Here is a 23,163-nt window from a genome sequence, read left to right as displayed (position 1 = left end):
TGGGTGAGCTTGCATGTGCACCTGCCTCCTGGCTCAGGGGGACTTCATTTATCTGCCAGGGTAAAAAAAGAAGGAAATGGGAAACATTGGGTGCTGGCAGGGCCAGCGCGGAGCTGGCTTGCAGCCAGCCCCAGCCTTGCTGTCTCCATTGTCTCATGGCTTTAATGCATGCCTAGAAATCCAGTATTTAAGATTCAGGTTACTATTGTAAAGCAGAAAGGTCGTGCTCAGCACCACTTGGTGTGGATTCCTCCAGCAGCAATTTTGCCTGCATACCCCATGTTGGGACAGTGTTGGCAGAAGGCCTGGGGCCAGGAGGCTGCGAGGAGCACGACTTTGCCGCCTCTGGCATGGCGTGTACCTTGCAAGTGATGCTTCTGGCTTTGTGATTTAGGGAGGTCTGTGGGAAGCAGAGGGTCCAGAAAGCCACGCAAAGGAGAGGGTGTCAGGCCAGGTTTGCATATACTGGGTGGCAACAGCTGAGTGTGCCTTGCTGACAAGCTTGGCAGAAAGTCTAGCAAGGCATGTGCAATGTGTCTCTTCCTCTGGCTCTCACTGGGAAAAAATTGGTGGGAGCTTCACGACTAGCTGCTGCTGGTGACCAAGACTAGGAGAGGCTTTCGGGGCTGTTCCTCCTGATTTCATTTGTAGTCCCAGAAATAGCTGTTTTCCAGCTTTCCTCCCTTCTCCTACTATCCTGATCTCAAGGACAGGCACCTTTTGGGTAGAAGAGAAGCTGACAAGGCTGGACTAGAATGATTCACAAGGGTTTTAGTGCAAAGCTCGAGACTTGGGTTGTCTGCTGCAAACCCCCAGCAACTGTAATCAAGGGCTGTTTGCAAGTTTCAGTTCTCACTTAAAAGTAATAAAATGATGCCAACAAAAATGTTTTTAGGGACATACATCATCAATGCAGGGAAAACTCTAGAAACAAGTCAAAGACCTTGTAGGACTTAGGCGTTACTGGCCTGAAAAAAATCCCTCCAAATGCTTCTTTTTTTGGAGTCTGGCTTAGCAATTATGGGGATCCAGACTCTGCATGTTCAGAGATCAAGGCTGACAGTCTAGGGTGCTGTGTAACACCGAACAGGGAGTGAAGAAGAGCCTGACAGCTCAAAGTGTCATCGATTTCATTGGTTTGGGTGGTGGCTGGCTTGGGTCCCATTTAAGCCACTAGATCTACTGATGATTTTCAAGAGTGCTTCCAGCCACTGTCATGTGGCCCTGGGCACAGAGAAACTTGTAAGCAAAGGTTTGTGGTGTGTGCTTCGGCCTCTCGAAGGTAATAATTGGTGATGTTGGTCCCTGGCACCCTATTTTGTCAGAGACCAACGGAGGGATGCACATCTGTGTACATGCTTGTGGAGGCAGCAGGGACAAAGCTGTACAGATGCAGCCTGGCTGTGCCTGTGGACATACATGGGTCTGTCTCGCCCCAGGGACAGCTTGCAAAACGGCATTTGACTTCCCCATTGCCAGGACTCAGGGAAAAAAAATACCTTTTAAAACGTATTTGGTCCTTGCTTTAACTGAGAGATCATATACTGTGGGCAGTGCTGTGGGAGACTCTGCTTAAGAGCCAGAGGAGGTGATGCTATCTCTGTGGTGTCCTTATAGGACCATGCAGGATCTCCCCAGGCTGCTGCAGCCATGTCCCAAGCTGCCATTTGGACCAGTGTCTCAGGGGAACGTGGTCCTTCAGTCCATCTGTGATACTTTTCATAGGTATCACCCAGGCCCCAGTGGCCACTTGCCTGAATGTGCAAGTTTTAATGTTTCTTATGCAGAAGCGTACTGGAGCTCTCCAAAATGAAGGGCAAACTGCATGCATGAGTCTGGACTTGTGCAAGCATTTAAAGCAGCTGTAGTCCTGCACCATCCCCAGGCTAGGCTTCCCAGTGTGGCACTGAGGAGCAGGGTGGCAATACAGAAGACTCACAAGTGGGTGCCAGGCTGGGACCCGTCGTACTCATTTTGCTTGCAATCGGGCAGATGGGTGATGTGGCAGAGAAAGCTGAGAGCTTGTGGAGGAAACAAATGGTTCATGTAGATAAGTGCTGGCTGGGGAGCCCATTAGGGGACTGTTTACTTGCAAAGGGAAGATCTTTCTTACAGCTCATTGCATTTCTGTAGGCTCTGACTGACTTCTGCATCCTTCCCACCCCCAAATGCCAGAGGTTAAAGGAGTGCCTGCTATTGCTGCAAGAGCTTGAGAATATGGTAGGAAGTGGCTGATCTCTGCTGCCTAATGGACAGCATGCAACATGGCTGAATGCTGGGATTCAAAGGCTCAGGTTTCTGCACTGTTGTCATCTTTCTTCTCTTCCTTCCTAGCCCCTAGGAGAAGCCACCCTGCTGATACCATGGGATGTTTCCATAGAAGCCTCTGTGGGTGCATGGATGCAGAGGGGAATGTCTTGCTGAGTGCAGTGGGATGAGGGTGGTGATGATGTGCCTTATTCCAGCTTTGGGTCATGCACACTGGGGGAGGCGTGGCTGGAGGAGCAGAGGTACATCCCCTCTGCTTGAGCTATTCCCAGCTGCAGCTGTCTCAAAGCTCTGCAGAGTGCTCTTGTGCCTCCTTTGGGGAAGAGCTGCCTGCATTGTCCCATTTGGGTGTGGGGCGTGCAGAGCTGGCCACAGATGCCTGCTGCAGGCAAGGCTTTGCCTGCTCTACACTGCAGAGGCAGAGCCCTGCTGCTGGGGTCAGCCCAGGATTGCTGGCACCAGTGTTCCATGGGGCCAGCACACTTGGCAGTGGGGCTAGGAGCTGCGTGGGCTCTGCCAAGGAGGGATTCTTTACATCCTGGGAAATTTTCACACCTGCCTCCCCTCATCAGACCCACTCAGTAAGTTTAACGCTGGCAGGCAGAGGGACACTGCGTGCTGTGTGCCTGAGGGACTTGCTTTATGGCTATGCAGAATTAGTCTGTTTTCTAGGCCACCTTTGAAAACGACTGAAAATTTGCTTTCCCATAGCCTAAAAACTAAGCTCTGTGTTTGGCTCCTTAAGTGACAGGCAGGGACTAGAGGTCTCCTGTGACCTGAAAGCCCAGCCAAGCTGTGAGTGGCTCAGTGAGGGTGGAAACGGGGTTTGCAGTTTGTTTTGAACACAGTCAAGTTTGCTGTTGTTGTTCCCCCAGTCTGGGCAGCAGTGCCACAGAGGTGCCATCCTCCCTGATCATCCCAGCTCCTCTTTGCTGCCTGAAGTTGGTAGGGCAGCAATGTGTCCTTTGGCAGGGCTGTCTGGTTTGGGAGGGGCTGGGGCAGTGGTCATCAGGACTGGCACCTCTTTATCGTTGTGCCTTCATGGCTGTGTGTGGAAAGGGTGGGTGGGCATGAGGCCACTGAGCCTGGGGAGAATGGATGTCTCTGGTGATGACCACTCGTTTTGCCACACAGCCCTGAGGAGTGGGAGGCTGTGTGACAGCCCAATGGAAGCTCTCTGCAGGTCCTCTTGCCCGAGGAGCTGGCAGTGACACATTTCTGACATGAACTGAGAGGAGATGCTGGCGTCAGATCCCGGTCATGTCATCTGGGATCAGGTACCAAACCCAGCTGTGGCTGCAGGCAGTGAAGGAAGCAGGTGCCCTGAGCACTGCTGAACATGATCCGGAGCTAATCCCGGGGCATCTGCTCCCTGCACATGCCTGCAGTGAGGTCCCATCCTCCAGGTCTTCCAACCCTGCACCATAACTGCTCCTGGGGCTCTGTGGCTTTCTGTAAGTGCTGCCAGAGTGATACTGTGGATGCCGGAGGGATGTCGGCTGAGGATGTGACAGGTTCGCGCTGGGCTTGCAGTCAGATGACGGGTGCCAGCTTTGCAGGGTGCGGGCACAAATATCTCAGGGGGATTTGCTTTCCTGCAGAGCCTATTGCTCTCCCAGGAAGATGGAAAAATTCTGGTCCTAAAGGGATGAACACTGTCTACACTTTGACGGCAGACATCCCAGAAACCATAGGGAATAAAAGACACCCACCGGTATTTTTTTTTTTTTAATTTCTCCCTGTTTCTGTCTGCCTATCAGCCTGTCAGCCAGCTAGATGCTAATCCACAGCAGCAGCAGCAGCACAAATAAAGCTAGACTAGAGGGATGCTAATTTATGCCTGGATTTCATGCTTTGTTTTACTTCCCCACTTTATTGGACAGAGTAGGCTTTGTGAGTGACGTAAAATGTCGCGTGTGCTCTCCCCATGGCAGGTTCCTGCACATGCAGCAGGAGAAGTTCATTTCTCTGTAGCCTCTGCAGCCTTGCACGTGCCCTTCATTGCCTTCCCTGGGTCACTTGGGGGGGTTGTTCCTGATAAACCCCCGGGTGGTGAGGGCTCACTGTAAGTTTTGCTGCGCTGCATTTGAAACCCAGGGATGTGTTTCCAGTCTCATCGTGCTTTCTATGATGGTGCCAGCATTTATGCATCTAAACTGTAATTTTTTACGCTCTTGCTGGGTAACCAGACTAGAGCCTCTGCAATTTGCATGAATAAATGTCATGTAAAATCATCTGTTCATGGGTAGTGACCAGCCGAAAAGTTATGTTGTGAAGCAATCTGTTCTGAGTGATCCACAGAGCTGTTTAATACAATGTTGAGATTTACACCTCTCAGCGTCTGAGGGGAAAAGCGTGAATAAATTTAAGGTCACAGCCCGGAGGTGACCTTACCTATGTGGTGCAAGTAGGTGAGGAGTTTTATCACCTGTTGCCTGTGAAACCCAGAGCATTAAACTGTGTTGGTGAGCAAAAGAGCCTTTGAAATGCACTGGTTTAGAATAAAGTAAAATTTAAATAATAGTCAAATAGGTGTTAATTACAGAGGGTCTTGGATGGTTTCTTGCAAGGGTCTTGCATGGGATCCACACCGGGATCCTTGGGGTATCAGAAAGGAAGGATCAGCCCCCAGAGCCAGGGAATATGTGTGTTGAAGGATTGCTGAGGTCTTCAGCTCCTATTAGAGGTAAGGGGAAAAAGATGCCCAAATACCTTTGAGTCTCTGTGCTTATGAGGCTGCTCCCCTGCAGTCAAGGCTTTGTGAGCAAAGCAGCAAATCGCCAATGAAGGAAGGAACACCCGAGATGGAGCTGGAGGGGGCTTTGAACTGGCCACATTGGTTGGGAGCTACGAATCCCCCTGCTTTTTCACTCAACTTTTTCACAACTGCTGCTGACCTCTGCAGAGCAACTTGTGGGGAAGAGCCCAGACGTGGGTCTTAGACTGAGGTCTGTCCTCAGCTTCACTGGGTTAAATCCTAAGTGAGGATTTAATTGCATTCAGTAAAAGCTGCCCAAATTTACAGCATGGAAATGAGAGCAGAATGAGTGTCCTTGTTTCTCTTTACCATCAAATAGCTTTTCTCAGCCTTGAGTCCTGGCAAGCTGATCTCTGTAGGGTTTTATTTCATTCGGTGTCTGCATTGCCCTATTAAAACCACATCTCTGTCCCTGAGTCCCTGCATGTCACTGTATGTCGAGTGCTTATCCCTGTGTATTGGGACAGAGGTATGTGGCAATAAAACTGCTCACAACTACTTGTTTGGATAGAAAGCAGAGATTTGCTTACTTGGCAGTAGCTTCCCTTTTTTAAAGCAAAAATGTTTGCACAGGTGACTTTCGTTTTGTCGCAGTGGTTCAGGGAAGGAAATGTTTTGCTGTCATGCATATTCTTGGGTTTCTGTGTGACGTTTTGTCCTGCCTCGTTTATAGCGATGTCCAGAAATCTCTTAGCTTTCCTCTTACGGAAGCCAAACAAAGGTCCAGGGTGTGGATCTGGCTGCAAGAGCAGTGTCAGGGGAGCTGGGCTACCTCTCCCACACTGAGGCAGGGCTCTTTTGCGTTTGCATCACAGATTTCCTCTTCTCTGACTAAGCTGATGGACAGGAATAGTTTCATACTCCTAAGGTGCATCTGTTTGTGTAGGAGTATGTGGGATTGTGGCATTTGTGTTTGCAGCTTTTACTGGGCTCCTCAACCAGGCTTTCTTTGGGCTGATATCTTCTCAGATGAGAGAAACCTCTGGACAGCATCGCATCTTGTGTTGTGCAGGTCTTCATGTGCAAACACCATAGGTGTACGGAGGTATCTGGCTTTGTGTGGGTCTCAGAGCCAGCCTCTTCGAGGTCTCTTTGTTTTGTCTCCCTCTGGGTATCTTGTGTGGATGCATTTGCATATATGGAAAACATTGTCATCATCTTCTCCCCCTCCCCAGCTCCTGTTCCTTTCGCTCTCCTGACTCGTGGGCTTTTCCAGCTGAATGGTGTCTGCTGAGGCCAGCCAAGCATGGTGGGGCTGGGGGCTGACACCCCCCATCTACACCTTTGCTATTTCCTTCCCCAGGAGTGGCACTGGGGGCATTTTTTTCCTTTTTCCCTTTTTTTTTTTTTTTTTTCCCTTTCCCCTCCTGATATTTAATAACTAGCATTAGGCAGTTGGGTCCTGAAGGGAGTCTGGTCCATTCCCTGAGTCCCCAGCCCTGATATCCTGCTGCTCCCTCCCTTTCTTCTTACACTGTAGCGTGTCTGGCAGCAGCACCAAAGAGAGCAGTCCAAACTGCACGGCAAGTCTGCTTGCTTGCTCTAATCTACAAGGCCAGGTTTAAACACTTTTTGTCCCTGCCTGGAAAGCCTTGGAATAGTTATATTAATAAATCCCTTGCTCCTCCATGAAGATATCCTTCCCAGGACATTTTAAGTCACTAATCCTCTCCAAGGCATCTCTGGCTCCATCTTCTCTTCCCATACCCTTATCTGCCCCCCGCCCCCCCACTGCAGAAGACTTGAATGCTTGGAGGCTTCATCCCTCCAGCCTGCCATCTCTCTGTGCACCTCTGTGCAGCCCTGCTCCTGCTCCCGCTCCAGCTCCACTGTCCCTCTGTCCTGCTGTCCCACTACCCGCCTTGCGCTGGGGACAAGCTGAGCCACTGGAGCGGCCAGGGGCGGAAGAAGGGGGTGGAGGAGAAACAGGGCAGCTGCGAGGCTTGTGTTAGTAAACACTTCCTTGGGTTCACATTTTAATTCCTTACCCCCCTTCCACATCTTCTCCCCCATCCTTTCCCTTTTCTATATGCTCACACAATGAGACCATTGTCAAGGGGTGATTTGAATGAGGGGTCTCTGGGCATGTTCCCAGCATTGTCAAACAGAGTGGGAAAAAAACCACAACTCCAGCCTAGCCAGGAGGACCAGACCAGACTGAGACAGATGCCTAAATTAGTGACAAAGCCTTTTGAATGTCCCCCCTAGACAAGGGTTGCCTTGTGCATGCGTGCGTGTGTGTGTGCATGCTCGTGGGTGTGTATTTGTGGCTGGGTGGCAGCTTGCATGTCTCCCCATGTTAATTAGTTTTGCATGCATGTCTGATAAGGTGCCAATGAATATATTTGTACTCCTTCCATTGGCGAAAGCTGTCTCGGTGGCGGGGGAGATGTGGGGCAGCAGGGGAGTGCTCAGTGCAGCCTGGCAGCCTGGGGTAATTGAGCTGTGCAGATCCAGGAGAAGGGGCGAGGGTTGCTGCTACTTGGTGCATCAGTGGAGCTGGACTTCCCAGCGATGGGATCTGCTGCTTTTGTTGCAAATCATGGAGAGTTTAAAAGAGAACTGAAGCTTTTTTTGCTTCACTGGGTCTTTCTCTTCATCTTTGCTGATTGTCTGGCTGAGGGTCTGTAGGCTCTTTCTTCTCCTCTGCCCTGTGTCTCTCTCTCAAGTCCCTTAAAAGGTGTTTATTTCCAATGGATTTGTATCCATCTTTGTATATACACATACACATGCGATCACTCACACAAAGCCCCAGCAACAAAACCTCCACCTGCTTCTCCAGAAAGGGAGTCAAATCTGCTACCAGTTACAAAATATGGGAAGGAAGTGAAGCGTGTGGGTGCCAGGGGTGGAGCAGTGGAAACAGGCAAATGGAAATGCAGAACAGGAGTTGGAGAGACAGAGATAACGTGCTCTATAAAGGATTTATCAACATTTGCCCAGGATAGAGTTATTAATTATCAATGCAGAGAAGAGTCTTTCTACATCCCCAGCGTATGGACCAGCACATAATGTCATTCCTAGAGTGCTGTTATCATCCATCCATCCATCTGTATTCTGTAGATTCACACAAGAATTCATTGTACATTTAGGGATGTAAACACCAGTTCACATCTAATTAATTTCCTGTCTTAATTAATTTTGCATCCTTTCCCTTAAATCAACAAGGCTTAAGAGCCCACATACATTCCTTGAGCAGACTGGGAAGAAGCTCTAGAATGGGCCAAGATGTCTTTTCTCCCCATGCTCCTGCCTGCTTCTGAGCAGTTGCCAGATGCTGAAAGAACAGGGAATTACATGGTGCAAGGCTGCTCTGAAGCAGAGGTAATTTTGGAAAGTTTTGGTGCAGCCGGGCTTGTCTGCTGTGGAGTCTGGTGGCACCCAGCTTCATGCTAGCTCCCATCCACTTTGCCCTCTCTTCCATACTTGGGTCCTGGTGCTGACGGTGAAGGGATGGAGAGCAACAGCGGATACACCGTCGTGCAGGGCTGGTCCTGCAGGGAGCCGGGATGGGAGATGGCTTGGTAAAAGTAGCAGAGTGTGGGTTCGACTCCTGATGTGCTGGCTGGGGAGGAAAGGGAAGTTCTTGATAAACAAGGGAAGGTGGCCATTGGCATCTGCAGGGTTTGGGTTGGACAAGGGATGATGCCTCTTCCCTCACTGGCTCTGCAGCTGCACTAGGCTTTCCTCTGTGCCGGGAGGAGAGCTGGGAGGCGATATGAAGAGATGGTAGAATAGCCAGGGAGTGGCAAAGCCACCTGCCTGAGGGTGAGCTGACACATCCCTGGCAGGGCAGAGTGGGCTGCAGGAGAAGCTGTCCTTTGTGCTCAGAGAAGTCCAGGAAGGCAGGCAGGGCCAGGCTGCCTCCCCATCAACCTGCACTGGGCATCTGCGAGGGAGCAGTCATGGGCGGCCTCAAGAGTTCCCCAAAATCCTCACTGCTGTTCCAGCAGTAGGTACAGTGGGCAACTCATGAGTAATGTGCAGGAAAAAGGGACTCCTGTGAAACGCAAGTCATCCAGTTGGAGAACAAAGGCAATTTTGTGTGACTTAGCAGTGCCTAATTGCACAGGGTGAATAATGAGCAGCCAGGGAGGCAGCACTGCGGTCCCTCCTGGCAAGCTGCAGACGGTGGCTGAGCCCCACGTCTGGAAACCCTGAGTCGGTGCTAGCAGATCGTGGGTATCCTCGGAGAGGTCCAGCCCCAGTGCTCTGCATCTGTGCCCATTTCAGAGTTGTCTGGGCTCCTGCACTGCAAAGTAATTGTGTTAATTCCACATGGATGTAAGAGAGGAACCTGCCGTTGGAAAGAGTCTCTCTGTCGTTGCTTGAACCTTTCATTTGCTCATAGGGTGAACGTGTTATCCATGCCTAACCCAGATGTAAGGTGGCCTTTGATCACAAAGGAGAGCCACGCACCAGCATCCTGCAAAAGGCTGGCAATTCCCTCCCTGGCCAGTGCCTCGTCCCTGAGCAGGGGCCTTGTTGGGGACCCCTTCCAGTTGATCTCTCTCCTCTCCTGTTTGCGCATCCCTGCCTCCTTAATTCTGCTCCCAAGCTCTGGGTATGGCCATGGAAACCGCTTTGTCAGAGCTTCTTGCCAGGTTGATCTGCAGAAGGTTGTTTTTTTTTTTTCTTTCCCCATTGGGATGACTATTCCCACACAAGCAAAGCCTCTTAATGAATCCGTGGCAGCAAAGTAGGTAACACGCTCGCCCTGCCAAGGCTGCTTGGCACAGCTGGAGTCACGTAATCGGGCTAGGCTGCCAGCCGGGAACAGAGCGGGAAGAGTTAAACTGAGGACAGTGCAGGGACAACTAATCCCCAGCAGGAAGAGTAGCAGAGACCTTCCTGTCCTTCATCATCCTCCCCCTCCATCCACACACTCTTCCTATGTCTCCACCACATCCTATTCCTCTCCCACATCCTCCCTTTACCTATTTCTTCTTCCATCTTCCTCATCCTCCTCTTCTCCATCGCTTTCTCACTCCTCCCCCCGTCAGTTTCCCTCCTGCCCCCCTTTCTCCAGCGCTGTCTCCTCACATGCTCTGTCATGTCTCCAGAGCTGGTTTTCGAGTGGGACCGAGGGACGGTGTATTTGGGCTGCGGTGGAGGTCACAGCTATATGGGGATTGTTTAAAAGAGATTTGCCCACATCCCAGCCCATGTGACCAGCCTCAGCTGCAGGTCTCTCTTTCTTAATCTGGAGATAAGCGTGATTATCCGAGGAAGGGCTGTTCGGAGCTTTGTAACTGTGACAGGGGAGCTTTCAAGTCGCACTTTGCTGGCAGAGCAGCGTTTAAAGCCGGGGAATCAGATTCCAAGCGTGGCTTTGCATCTCTTTTCTGCTGGGAGCATGGTGCAGGGCTGGCAGTGGGGATGGGAGCTTTATTAGGACTTTGCTTATGATGCGGAAAAGGAGTTAAGGGAGGGAAACAGGGGGAAGAGGGAGGTGAAAAATTCCCAATTTGCCATTTCCCCATCGGTGGTGGCATAGGAGGGATGCACTGATCCAAGAAGAACAGGCCAGCCTGAACCCTGGTGTAGAGCAATAAAGTCCAACAAGCCTGGGGTCTGGCTTATTTTTAGCCTGGGGTCATGTCTTCTTGTTCTGCGCTCCCCCGGCTTGCTCTGTTGAGCCCCTCACACAAGAGGTCTCTGGGGCCCTGTTTGGAAATGAAATGCTGCTTTAGCAGCTCCCGTGGCACAGCTTCCCTAGGCGAGATGGCAGAGCCAGCTTTGCTGCCCGATAAAGACATCATGCCCCAGCGCTCAAAGCAGCTCCCCATCCCCATCCGGAGGAATATTTGCTAGAGATGGGCCCTTGTTGGGCATCTCTGCAGCCGGGGTGGGAAGACAGGGACATAGAGCAATTGTATAGTTTAATATCCTATCACTGTCTTATATTGCTGGAGGCTGAAATATTTAACATCTCATGCAAAGGGCATGGTCCCTGAAGGTTTCTTTCACCAGGACAGGCAACAAAACAGGGTTTAGTGGAAATGTTCAGCTCTGGAGCAGGCACTGCTTCTATTTGTAGACTAGAAACTCAGAGCAGAGACTTGTAACAGCGCTTCTTTTGATGGAGATGGGTCAAGGAGAAAGAAACCTGGATGCACACCAGGGGCGAGAATCTGGGGCGAGGTTGAATCAGGACAAAGTGCCAACGCTTTGGACCGTCACTTGGGCAGGACTTGCTGTTCTTGCTGTATCCTTCTTGGAAATGGTTCAGATCCCATCGTGGCAGCTGAGGCCAGCCTGATTCAAAGGATACCCTGAATCCCATACGCTCCTGCTACATGCCCCACCACCCATTTTTAGCAGCTAAAAATATGCAGTGAGAACACCAAACAACCCCTTCACCTGGGTTTGTTAATGGAGGGGCAGTTGCTTGCGTGCATTAGAATGCCAAGGGAAAGAAACATCCCTCTTCTTCTCCCATGAAGGCACATCTAATTTTTGCATCATTCTGCCACGATGCCTAGCCAGCCTTAAAGCACCATGGGACATGTACCTGTGCTCAAAGATACACAGATTAAAACATGTGTCTGCAGGGCAGGTAGCTCAGTTTACCTCCACTGGTTGCAGAAGGGAAGCAGTTGCAAATGCATCATCTTGAGAGCAAGCTCTGAAACATCTCCCACGTTGCCTGCACTCCCCCAGAGCCCTACACAGCTGCTCGGTGGGTGGAAGTTCTGTTTTCCTTGTACCCCCATGAACTTTATTTTTTGCTGTTTCTTTTTGTATGAAGAGATGAATACTCTTCAGTGCCTACAGCTTATTTCAGGGCTTTGCTGAGGATCTGGCCAGCACATGTATCCTTAGTTCAGGGCATGGCTCTTGAAGAAACTAGAAGATGGACACAGCGTCTTTTTCATCTAGTGACTGTAAGACCAAACAGCCCAAATCCCAGCCTACAGCCATGTTGTGGAGATAACGCCCATGCTCCAGGGGAGAACAAGAGCTCCCCTCAGGATCCCACAGCCTTGGATCCGGCAGCGGGAACGTGGGCAGGAACATGTAGGTGTTGGCATGTGCAGGCAGGAACACGTGTACACTGGGACAAGCGTGCCCGTCTCTGCAGGCACAGTCCCACGCTGCCCACACACCAGCCCGTCTCTGTGCACTCACCCCATGTGGATCTGACCGAAACGTGGGCTTGGGGGCATGGGGTGACTGCGAGGGCTGATGGTAAATTTACTGATGGTAGATGGAGGGAAGCACGGTAGAAGGAATTAATGGAGAGATCCATCTGAGATGCAGCAAGGAAAGGTTTCCTGTTGCAACACACAGGAGAAGGAGCTAAAAAAGGGAGCAGCATGTTAGAAAAAGGTGTGAGTTCAAAGGCTGTGCCAGGGCCAAGAAGAAGGAAAGGTGGCAGCCAGGAGCAGTTTGTGTTCCTAAGTGTTGGGTGATGCTGAGAGTGAGGGAAAAGCACCGGCTGCTCTGAACAAAAGCCATCAAGTGGGGAGATGGGAATGGGATAGAGGGGACTAAGCAGGAGCCACAGAGCAACGAGCACCAAGCTCAGGGGTTTTTGGAGGACCAAGTGGGTGGCTTTTCATGCTGGAGTGAAGGATGGGCTGGAGAAGGGGGATGGCACCCAGTGAGGATGTGCAAGGTGGTTCTGGCCCATGGACAGGGAGCCAGCACTGAGTCTCACAAGTCACAGTCGCAAGGTGCCTTTAGGATGGAGGAGCTGTCATGGTGCCAGGGCGGGTGGTTTCCCAAAGGTGAGCTGAGCTCAGAAGGTGAGATGTGACCAAGATTTCCAGGAGAGAGAGAAGGAGCTCCACAGTGGGGTTGGGAAGAGCCGAGTCATTTCTCTATAAACAGCACATTAGGCCAGATGCTGGGGTTTGAGCACAAGCTGGGCAGTAACACATGCAAGAGACTGGAAAGTTCATTCTTCCTCCTGTGTCTGCACAGCATCCTTGAGCCACGCCAGTGCTGCAGCCTGTCCTGCAGAACCAGGACCCTTCAGGGACCAAGGGGTCCCTCTGGAGACCGAGCGGAAGGGAAGAGCTCTGCCAGCTGCGTTTGGATTCTCCTTAACTCACCTGACCTGCAGTGTCCACCATCACTGTGCGGGCAGCTGAGACCCAGAGGTGATTAAGACCCTTGCTATCATTGCTGCTGTTCAGGGCTGTTTCTTACAAGGCCCCTGACACCTTAGTACATGAGTCCAGTTTCTCTGGTTGATTAAAAGCAAAATCCTTGACCAAAAACCCCATAATGTTTGCTTGCAACCTCATTGCCATAGTAACAGAGGTCCTGAGGACACCTCTGAAGTAGGTCAGCACGGGCCCCATTTTGCTGCATCTCCCATCATGGCACAGCTCCAGAAACAGGGTATACCTACCGTGGTCTAGCCAGACATCACCCTGGCACAGCCCAGACCTGCCTGGGGAAAAGCCAGGCTGGAAAGTTGCCCTCCGGTGACAGCACCCAAGGGTGCCAAGGGCTGTTCTGCACCCGGTCACAGGAAAATTCTGTCCCTCCTGCTGCACCCGTGCCAGTTCACTGGTGTTCCCCAAGTCAGGGCTCCCTTCCCAGCCTTCCTTCTCCCCATCCCCCACCATCTCGCTGCCTCCCTCCCCCCTTTCCCCCAGCGCCTCTCCTCCTGCTTTGCATAATTTTCCATTTTCAGTGTCCCCTTTTCTTTTTCTTCTCTCCATATGGTGCGTCCCCCTCTCTGCCTGGCGCAGGAGCCATCCTTAACAAGCTCGGCAAAGCCCTCTCTCTCAGGGGCTTCACATGAAAGATGCTCTGTAAAAACAGAGGCTGGGATGGAGCCCCCCCTTTTCCCCCCTTGATTTATATGGGGCTGGATGTGGGAACGTTTCTGGGTCGCGCTTTTGAGCCGCCGGGTGCCCGCGCCTGTTCTCTCCAGCCATTCAGCGCAGACCCCTAAGGCCAGCTCGTCCCCTGCCTTTGATCTGCAATGCAGAAAGAGTGGCGGGGCAAGTTTCGACCACTCTAGTTTGGACCAAGCCCTCATTTCAGCTGGCAGAGAGGGATACCCTCCTGCTCAGTGTCCAGTGGTCTTTTCCAGCCGACTATTTCGGTTCCCTCCTACATCCCTGACACCACGAGGACCTTTGGCCCCACCAGGTCCAAGGTGCTGGGGCTTGGGGAAGCAGCAGGTTTGCAATACACAGCGACTCGGCATGTCTAACCCACCACTGCCCCTCTCCTGCTCCACCACAGACACTGGCCAGTGAGCACCCAGCCAGCCAAGCCAGGGCTGGAGTGAAGGGTGCCGGGGCTGGCAGCACCTGCCCAGCATTTGATGGGTTAAGCTGGTCTCCAGCTAATTTCTCCCAGCGGCTCCCCTCCTCCTCATACTTCTGTATGCAGCAGGCAGGGCCTCAGCGCAGGTTCCTGCACTGAGCTGTTGCCAGGGGAGTAGTTAGGCGAGTCTGAGCTATGCAGGGAAAAGGCCTGGGCTGTCAAAGTGTCTGAGATGAACCATAGCCCGGTCCCCCTGCAGCTGGGCCCAAGCATGCATCAGCCCTTGTTTGGAGCCTGGGAATGGCAAAGCCCAGGGAGGTTCAAGGGCAAACTTGCTATTCATTAGTCAGGGGTCCTTGACGTTCCCACTCTCTGTCTCCGTTCTTCTTCTTCTTCTCTTTTCTGTCCCTCTTTTGACAGATTCCTGGGTGCTTTTGGGGAAAACTCCCCTCCTCCTCCTCCTCCTCGCCCCAGCAAAAGCCCTCCACATAAACTTCCCCAGCAGACAAGGCAGGAGGACAATAACAGCAGGGCCATGATGCAAACGAGAGCCGGCGGAGCAGCCTCATCCCCCCGGGTGTCCTTTCTCCCTGGTCCTCCCCGTGCTGCTGCGGGAGAGCCAGCCGACACATTCATTTCGCTCATCTTGCCCATCACCGATGTTTTATTATCTTGATGCTTGCAGGAAATTGTAACTTGAGATAAGAGAAATGTCAGCCGCCTTCTCCTCTCTCCCATAGCCCAAAGCACCAAGAAGTTCCTCCATAGGAAATGTAAATGCTTGCCCAGGTGCACAGGATGAGCATGAGATGGAGGGAGCCTCGAGAGGCCATGCGAGCATCTCCACCAGGAGATAAAACTCGCAGCGTAGGTGTAACACGGGGCTTCCCTCCCGCCCCACCAAACAGAATATTTCAGAGCTCTTAGAAACCGAAGCTCCCTTGTAATTATCCAAAGCAAACAGCACGTGTTATTAGTTTAAAATTATTTTTTCTCCCCCCTCCCCGGGCCCCTGGAGCAGAATGGAGGTGTAATTGTGCTAAGGAGTTAGCAGGGGAGAGCACAGCTTTTGGTCACATTCAAGTTGGAGGGCTTGAGCCAGGGAGGCGGTATGAAAGGCTGGTATTTGCATAAGCAGCGTGCATCCTTACAAAAAAGAAAGATATCAGGGGCTTGCAAAATTCGATCAAGGCTTGGAGGGAAGAAAAAAAAAAGGGGGGGGGGGAGGAAGGGAGGGGGAAAAAAATTGACAGTGAAAAAGGTTTTTCTAAGTAACACCCTGGCGAGATTAAATTGTCCAGAAAGTTTCTCCGTGTGAGCCGGTGAAGCGGAGGCTGGGCTGAGGGCAGGGGAGGAGTGGGGTCCCTCCTTCCCAGCCTCAATAGGGGATAGGAATCTGATTAGGCAGAGCGTCCTGCATCCATTTGCCATTATTTGAGGATTTTTTTTGCCCTTCCCACTGCCCAGAATTGCTGTGGCAGAGAAATTTGTCAGCATATAAACCTCAGCACTGGCTTTGTAAGGACACAGGGAGGCACAGGACAAAGTGCTGGGGCAGAGGCTGAGCTGCATTTGCAGTTATTTATGCACTCTTTTTTAAAAAAAGAGAGGGATAATGAATCCACATGCTACTTTGCGGGATGCTTTCCCTGCACAGGGCATTGGGGAGGGAAGGCAGTGCTGGGCTGGAGTCGAGTCCTGGTGGAGCACTATTTTTGCAAAAACCCTCAATGCTGGGCTGAGCTTTGCCTGCAGAGAAAGTGTGTGCAGGAGGTTTGGGCTTTCCTGAAGCTTATGTCAAATCAGTTGGGTCAGTCCAGCCCCTCCTGCCGCCAGTTACTAAGCATCAGAAGGTGCAAACCCACCAGGCAGGCAGGGCATAATTTCCAGGGTGGGTTGATGTCTCGTACCGACAAACATCCTATCTCTCTGCACCACAGATGAGCTTCTCTGTAGATCTCAGCAAGCTCAGCCTGCTCAGGCAGAGGGCAGGGGCTGTCACTGCCCAGGGCAGGGGTCTTGGCCATGCAAGGGTTTTTCCCTGGTGAGCACAAGGGTTCAGCCACCTCCTCCTCTCCTGGACTTGTGAAAGCACCCGCCACCGTTCAGATCTCATCTGCCCTGACCTGAACATCCTTGCCAGACTTGGGGCATTGGGGGTGACTCCTAATGCCACACAGGATAAAGCAGTGCTGCACCTTGGCTTCTTGCAGCCTGGGTGTCCCTACACATAGGCCAGCATGAGGTCTGTCCTGTCAGCACCCTAATTCTCCAGAGAGTCTCCAGGTGCTTCTCCAAACCCATGCACATGGGGTGGGGTTGGCTTCTGCCTCTCTGAAGCTTTAGTCTTGCTTCAAAGTTGCGAAAGGGAAGGGATTTTCCTTGGATTTCCATCAAGTGTTTTATGAATATTGCAATAAAGGGGTTACAGAAGATCTATTTTTAAGAGAGAGAAAAAATACCCATGAAAATTGCAGCCTGGACCCCAGAGTGTAGAGTATTTGCACAGTTCAAAGAGTTACGGTGGTTCATCCAGTCGCAGCCCAGGAACGTCGTGGTGCGACCTACAGCAGATCACATGCCAGCTACTCCCAGGGCGGCTCATTAGAGAGCCACACAGAAGATTTATCTCTTAAAATGGGCTTGCAAATATTTTATAAAATTTGCAATATTTTATAAAATTACAATTTGGTGCAATAAAAGGAATAAATTAGCCAGCTGATGGTTCCTTTTTCACTCTGGATCCAAGTGTATTCAAAAACTAGTTGTATTAGTCTGCACTCCTTCCAGCATAACAGTTTATAGGCAAAGCAAAAGGAGGATGGCAGAGGGATGGGACTAGGGGCTGTGCTAGGGGATCCATAGGATCCATACTCACTGTGGAAAGGAAGTAGAGAAAAAAAATAGGAAAAAGTGGGGAGAACCTGCTACAAGGTGCAAGATGTGTGGGGCAAACCCTGGGAGGTGTGAGGACAGCTGAGAAGGGGACTTGCACTGAGCATCACAGCTTTGGCTCCAGCTTGGTGGCTTGGTATCACTTTCTCCAGCCAGGCAAGGGTGCCGAGGGCAGGGAAAGTTAACATGAAGATTAAAACATCAGAGCGCTGTGCCTTTAGTGGCTCTGACATGCAGAGTAATCCCATGCCCCAAAGCCTAGGGAAGAAGGAAAAGCGGCAAGCCCTCCCCTGGCTGGCAGTGTGCAGGGCAGGCAGAGGTAGAGGAATGAGGCGGGTGCGGGGGGAACTTGGCATCTTGGGGACCACAGTTTTCCGCATTGGGAAGGGGTTAAGGCAGCCTGGAGCCATGGCAAATGTGCGGTGAGGAGGGAAAGAGGGTTGGAGTTTCGCTTCATCACTGAGCCAAGTTTGTCTGTTCTCAGCCGAGCACTGCTGGACCGTTTCCCTGCCAGAAATCATAACCACTCTGTTTTTTTCCTTTCTTTTCTAGATCCCAGCAAGTGGAGAAGGGACTTTTCAATCCTGTGAGCTCCTTCTTGCAGTTGGCTGCCACCTGCCCAGACTTGCCGTCTGATGTCTCTGGGTTTCTCCAGGAGGGCCCTGACCTGCTTCTCCGATGGCCCCAGAGAAGAGGCAGCTTTGGCTTATGGACACAGAGGGTTTCTGCATCACTTCGAATCACGCCGGTCCAGTCGTGGGGAGGGAGCCAGGGCAACACGGGGAGCCAGGGATCATCCCACATCACTCCTGTATGTTGTCTTCAGTGCCCTAAACACCCCAGAGCATGACTGCACTCAGGCAGAGAGATACAAGTGAGCCACTCTCTCACCTGCCAAAATACTGGGTGCGTGATGGTTGGAGGGAGCTTTTCATACTGGGCTTTGCTCATGAAGCAGAACTTGGCCCTTGCTGCTTTTCACCCCTGGGTGTGCAGCGCTGCGGGAGCACAGCCATCCTGACAGTGCTGTGCTCAGGGCTCAGAGGACCGTGAGTCTGTCCAGGCCCAGCAGCCCGGCTGCTGTTTTATTGCACCCTCTCTGTTCCTGTAAGAGAAACATTACTGGCTGTAATTCTCTCCCATTAAAATCCCCCCCACCCCATGCACTGTTGGAAATAAACTCTCCCTTTTGCAAAAGTGAGCCGTGTGATTTGGTGCAGTTTTGGGATGGAGGAGGCAATGAGCAGAAAATAAATGCAAGCAAATCGACAGGGAAGCGGGAGCAGCCGAGAGCCAAGCGGCTGGGCTGCACCATGCCCTGCATCAGGCACATTTCCCTGAAAGCCCAAGCGAATCCCTTGCCGCTAAATGATCTTTATTTGGTTTGAACCCCGTCTGGGAAGTAACTGCTAAACCCAATGCAAACAGACCCCCGTGAAAGAATATAATGAATATGTCTCTCAAATGATTTGGAGCCCTTCTGCCTGCAGAGCAGGGTTCCCCATTGTGCCCAGCTCCTGGCGTGCTCGGGGCAGGCTGCGCGAGGTGGCCGCTTTCCCAGCTGAAATCCGAAAAAAGCAAACAATGGGTCAAGGCCGGCATTGTGCGAGCCCAGGCAGGCAGAAGGAGCACAGCCCGGCATGGCCAAGTTCAAGGCTGGGCAGGGGGCCGGGCGCACAGGGATGCTAACAGGGGCTGCGCGGGGGCTGTGGAGGCGTGGAGCAGGGGGGTGGGGGGCTCTGCATGCCATTATCCTGTGCAGCCGCAAGCACCCAAAAACCACCTTATGGAGAGGCAGTGGGGGATTTGGGTTGCTGGGGGGCTGGTGCTACTTGGGGGTTGGTACTGCTGTGGGGGATTGGCGTTACTTGCAGGAGGACTGATGCTACTGGGGGCGGACTGGTGCTATCAAGGAGTTACAGGGGGAACTGGTGTTGCTAATGGATATTACTGGGGGGACCAGTGCTATGCGGGGGGGTGCAGAGGGAGATGATGGCACAGTGGATCTTGTGCAGTGTGGATCCTGGCGGGGGGGTGTGTGTGTGTCTGTGTTTGGGAGCCCCGCAGAGGAGACAGACTCAGGGTGTTACACACGGCTCTGCCTGGTGCTCCAGGCCCAGACGGGGACCCCCCCACACCCCCTCATCTCCCCGCCGCTCCCCCCTCCCCGGATGAAGTGTGCAGAGACAGGCAGAGCAGCCCGTGGAAAAACACCATGGAGGGCCCGCACAAAGGGGGTTTTATTCAAATTTGTTTAGAGTTTAGCGGATTTGCATGAAAAATGTGTGAGAAAAGCCGGCTCCAGTGACCTCATCCCCAGCTGCCATTAATGTTCAATTAAGTGCTGAATAGTAGCAAAGGGGGGACCGGCCGGGACGTGCAGAGAATCCAGGCTCGGGTGCAGACTGTGAGAACCGGGCAGCCCCCCCGACCGTCTGGCCCCGGCCAGCCCCGACGGGGTCCCCCCGCCGCCGCCCCCTCTCCGCCCCGGGAGGTGCGCTGAGCCCGTCGGGTCTCAGCCCGTCTGGGTTATTCCCCAGATCACTCGCATCCTGAAGCAAAGTGCCACCCCCCGCAAAGGTGGGTGTTCGGGGGGGTGATGCCCCCACTTCCGCCACCGAGGCTGTTGTCACGCGCCTCCCCACACCCCCAACCCCGACCCCCCCCCCCCCCCCCCCCCCCCCGCCCCCCGCAGCCCGGCTCGCCCGGCCCGGGGCCGCTCTCCGCCTGGCAGACGGTGTCAAAGCCCAAGTTCAAGTCCACGCCGAGGGGCTCTGCCCCGGGATTCCCAGCTCCTTTCCATCCTCCGCCTTTTGTTCGCTTCTGACAATTGCTCTTTATTTCTTACACAACCCCAGCCTCCCCCCCGCACCCCCCCTCCCTGCCCGCACTTGGCACCGTTTAGCTGCCTGCCTGCAAACTTAACAACCCCGGTTCTTGGTATAAGCACTCAAATTACCCTTCTTTCTACATATAAACACGGCCCGGGGTGTGCAGCTCTCCCGGCCGCGGGGTCCCCCCGGCGCAGCCCGGCTCCCCCGCACCGGCCCCGGCCGGAGGAAGTTTCTGCTGCGGGACACGGCGGGAGAAAACGAGCCGGATCCAGCACCCCCTCTCTCCGGGGCTCCCCCGGGCCAGCGCTCAGGTAAGGGAACACACTCCCCCATTTGCTTTCGGGGAGCTGCCTCTGCCGCGGGGCGCGATGGCACGGCAGGTTTTGGGGGGTGATGAGGGGGTGTCTCTGCAGGAGGTCCCGCATCCTCCGTCAAAACCAGCCCAGCCTCGGGCATCCTGATGCGGAGCCCCGAGCCGGCCTCCCCCCGGGGTGCGGACCCCACCCCCTCCGCCCCGGGCCGGGGTGCGGGGGACACGCTGCCTGGCGGGGGCAGCCGGACAGCCAGGGGAGGGGGCCTTCCCGAACCTGCCTCTGCCCCGGCCTGCCTCTCTCCGCCCCCCTCGGGAGGGGAACACCCACCCGGGAGAGGGCCGAGGGCCTGGGGGGGACCCCGTCGGGCCGGCACCCCCGGGGCTCCCGAGCACCGACATTCCCGGGCCCGCTGCCGGGGGAGCGGGGCGGGGCGGGCATGGGGCTTCGGGGACAAACTTCCCCGCCGGGGGGGTGGGCGGCGGCAGCATCTCTGCGGGGGGGCACACCTCCGTCTCCATAGGTGCGATACATGGGGCAGGGGAGGCCATAGGGTGCCCGGGGGGCTGACTGATGCCCCAAGTAAATCCTCTCCCAGTATCTGTGGCTGGGATAAACTGGTCGGTGCAGGGCGGGTCCAGAGGGCCGCGTCTGCGCTGAGGCCTCGGGCACAGACAGGCAGATTTGGGTTTTCGGATGTTTTTATTTTTTTCTAAGACAATTTCGGGTGAAAGGAGGGGGAATACCCCCGCCCCCCTCCGTAAAAATAGAGATAAGGGACTGAGGGAGAGAACACACCTTCACTGGGGAAGGGAGCAAGATTTGGGAGGAGAGGGGACAAGAAGCTGAGAGGGGACGGGAAGGGGTGGGATGCTGTGTGGGGAGGCAGGAGGGGCTCCCCCGAAACCCGTCCCCAAGCACGGCGCAGGGAGGGGCGCCCTTGGCCGGTGCCGCGGGGCGGGGCGGGCCGGGGGCAGCGCGGGGGGCCGTGCCTCGGGTCCCGAGCTGTCACACCCGCGCGTCACGCAGCGTCGTGTGCTATAACGCGGCATCATAAGTTACAGCGTAACATATAATATACGTCCTTTATATAGAGAGATATATAGTATGGAGAGTATAGCACACTGTACTGCATTACAGCCGTGCACCGTCCCCGGGGCTCCCCGCCGGCCCCCACGCCCAGTGCAGGGGTGGTGCTCCGTGCCGTGCCGTGCCGTGCCGTGCCGTGCCGTGGCGACGCCGCATCCCCGCTCAGGCGGCGGGGACACCCCCCTCGGCTCCCCAAAACAGAGCCCTGCGCTCCAGCGGGCGTGTTTGAAAATAGCGGTGTGGGCGCACCTCGGGGCAGTGGGAAAGGCTGCGCTGGTTTTAATTTTCTTTTCTTTTTTTTTTCTTTTTTTTTTTTTTGGTGGCTATTTTAAAACCCCACAGTCGTGCCGATGCCTCCACGGTCCGCCCCAGCCGTGGGCCCTCACGCGTAACTGTACACACGGCTGCTTCTCTCCACTTGTGCCCGTGGACACCCCTCGCCCCCCTCAGCAAAGGAACCGAGGGCCGAGCCCCTCCAGGGTGCCCACCCGCGGCTCGGCGCCCACCGGGGGCCACGCGTGGTGCTGGCGGACCCACAGCCGTCGCGAGTGGCCTGGGTCTCAGCACCCGGGCCAGCGTCGGAGCCCCTCGGAAGGAGGGAAGAGACTTTTCCCTCGGGCGGTGGGAAATCAGAAATACCCTCGTCGTGGAAACAGCGAGGATCTGGCTCTGGGCGTGGGGAAGGCGGGATGGAGGGGGAGAAGGAGGGATGGAGGTGAAAAAGGGATGGACGGGGAGAAGGAGAGTTGGAGCAGGGGGTGGAGGCATGGCAGAGGGGAAGGAAGAACGGAGGGGTGGAGAGGGAGAAGGAGGGATGGATAAAGGGTAGATAAGGAGAAATGGAGGGTGGAAAAGGAGGAATGAAGGGTAGAAAAGGAGAGCTAGAGGTGCGATAGAGAGGGATGGCGATGAGAGAAGGAAGGATGGAGGGGGAGAAGACGGGATGGAGGGGGAGAAGGAGGGAGGGAGGGGGGAAGGGTGCCGCGCCCCCGATTGGCTGCTTCGGGACAAAATCCGGCGCTGGGTTTGCGGGGAGGGGGCGCGGATGGGCCGGGGGCTGCTGGGGGGCAGAGGTGGGCGCTCGGGCGGCTCGCAGGGCCCCCCCCGGCAGCCATTTTGTGGCAGTGCCTGCCGTCGTGCCAGGGCTGGGCGGTGGGGCCGGGGGTGCGCCCTGCCCTCCCCGGCCCGGTGGGGCGGTGAGGGGCGCGGGGCGGAGGGAGGCCTCCATGCCACGGTGGGAAACGTATTACCTCGCCCGCCACGCTTGCCCATTGACAGAGATAAACATGCAAATGAGTCTCTTTGCATGTCATTAGCATACAGGCAGATTGGGGGGGGAGGGGCCGCCTGTGTGCGCACTGCAGCGTGCTTTAATCCAACACCCAAACAGCCATTGCTGGTGTCTCCCGCCAGCAGCACCTGCGGCTCGCCGGGCCCCCCGCCGCGGGCAGTGGGACCCCCATCACCCCCCCTGCACCCCCCCGCCCGCGGAGCCGCCACCGGGGCTGCCCCACCAGGTACCCGGCTCCTCCAACCTGGCCCGGGGCTGCAGGGCACAAGGACACGCAGGAAATAAATAAAGCCAAACCTCGGGCAGCGCTTTCTTGGGGTTATTTCTGTGTTTTCACCTATTTCTGTATATTCTTTCACCTTGTGCAGGGGAAGGGAGCGGGCGGGGGGGCCCTTATACCGTTCAGCCGACGCCTCTTGCAGCCCCGCTCCGCCGCCACCTTTAATTGTGTGGAGTGGGTGGATTGGGGAAAAGGAGCGACCT

At 54.3% G+C, this 23,163-nt stretch overlaps 1 long non-coding RNA gene across 2 annotated transcripts in view; it reads left to right on the top strand.

Moving 5' to 3' along the window:
* LOC308067410 overlaps nucleotides 1-18,352 on the top strand; it is a 42,588-nt gene extending 24,236 nt beyond the window's left edge. For both annotated transcript variants that reach the window (XR_013929591.1, XR_013929592.1), the window contains one exon: nucleotides 17,708-18,352. This is a non-coding gene — a long non-coding RNA (uncharacterized lncRNA). The remainder of the gene's footprint in view (nucleotides 1-17,707) is intronic.
* Nucleotides 18,353-23,163: the final 4,811 nt, after the last annotated feature.

This window comes from Falco punctatus (genome assembly GCF_963210335.1).
Source record: "Falco punctatus genome assembly, chromosome: 7".
Taxonomy (NCBI): Eukaryota; Metazoa; Chordata; class Aves; order Falconiformes; family Falconidae; genus Falco; species Falco punctatus.
This window is presented reverse-complemented; position numbering and strand designations above follow the sequence as displayed.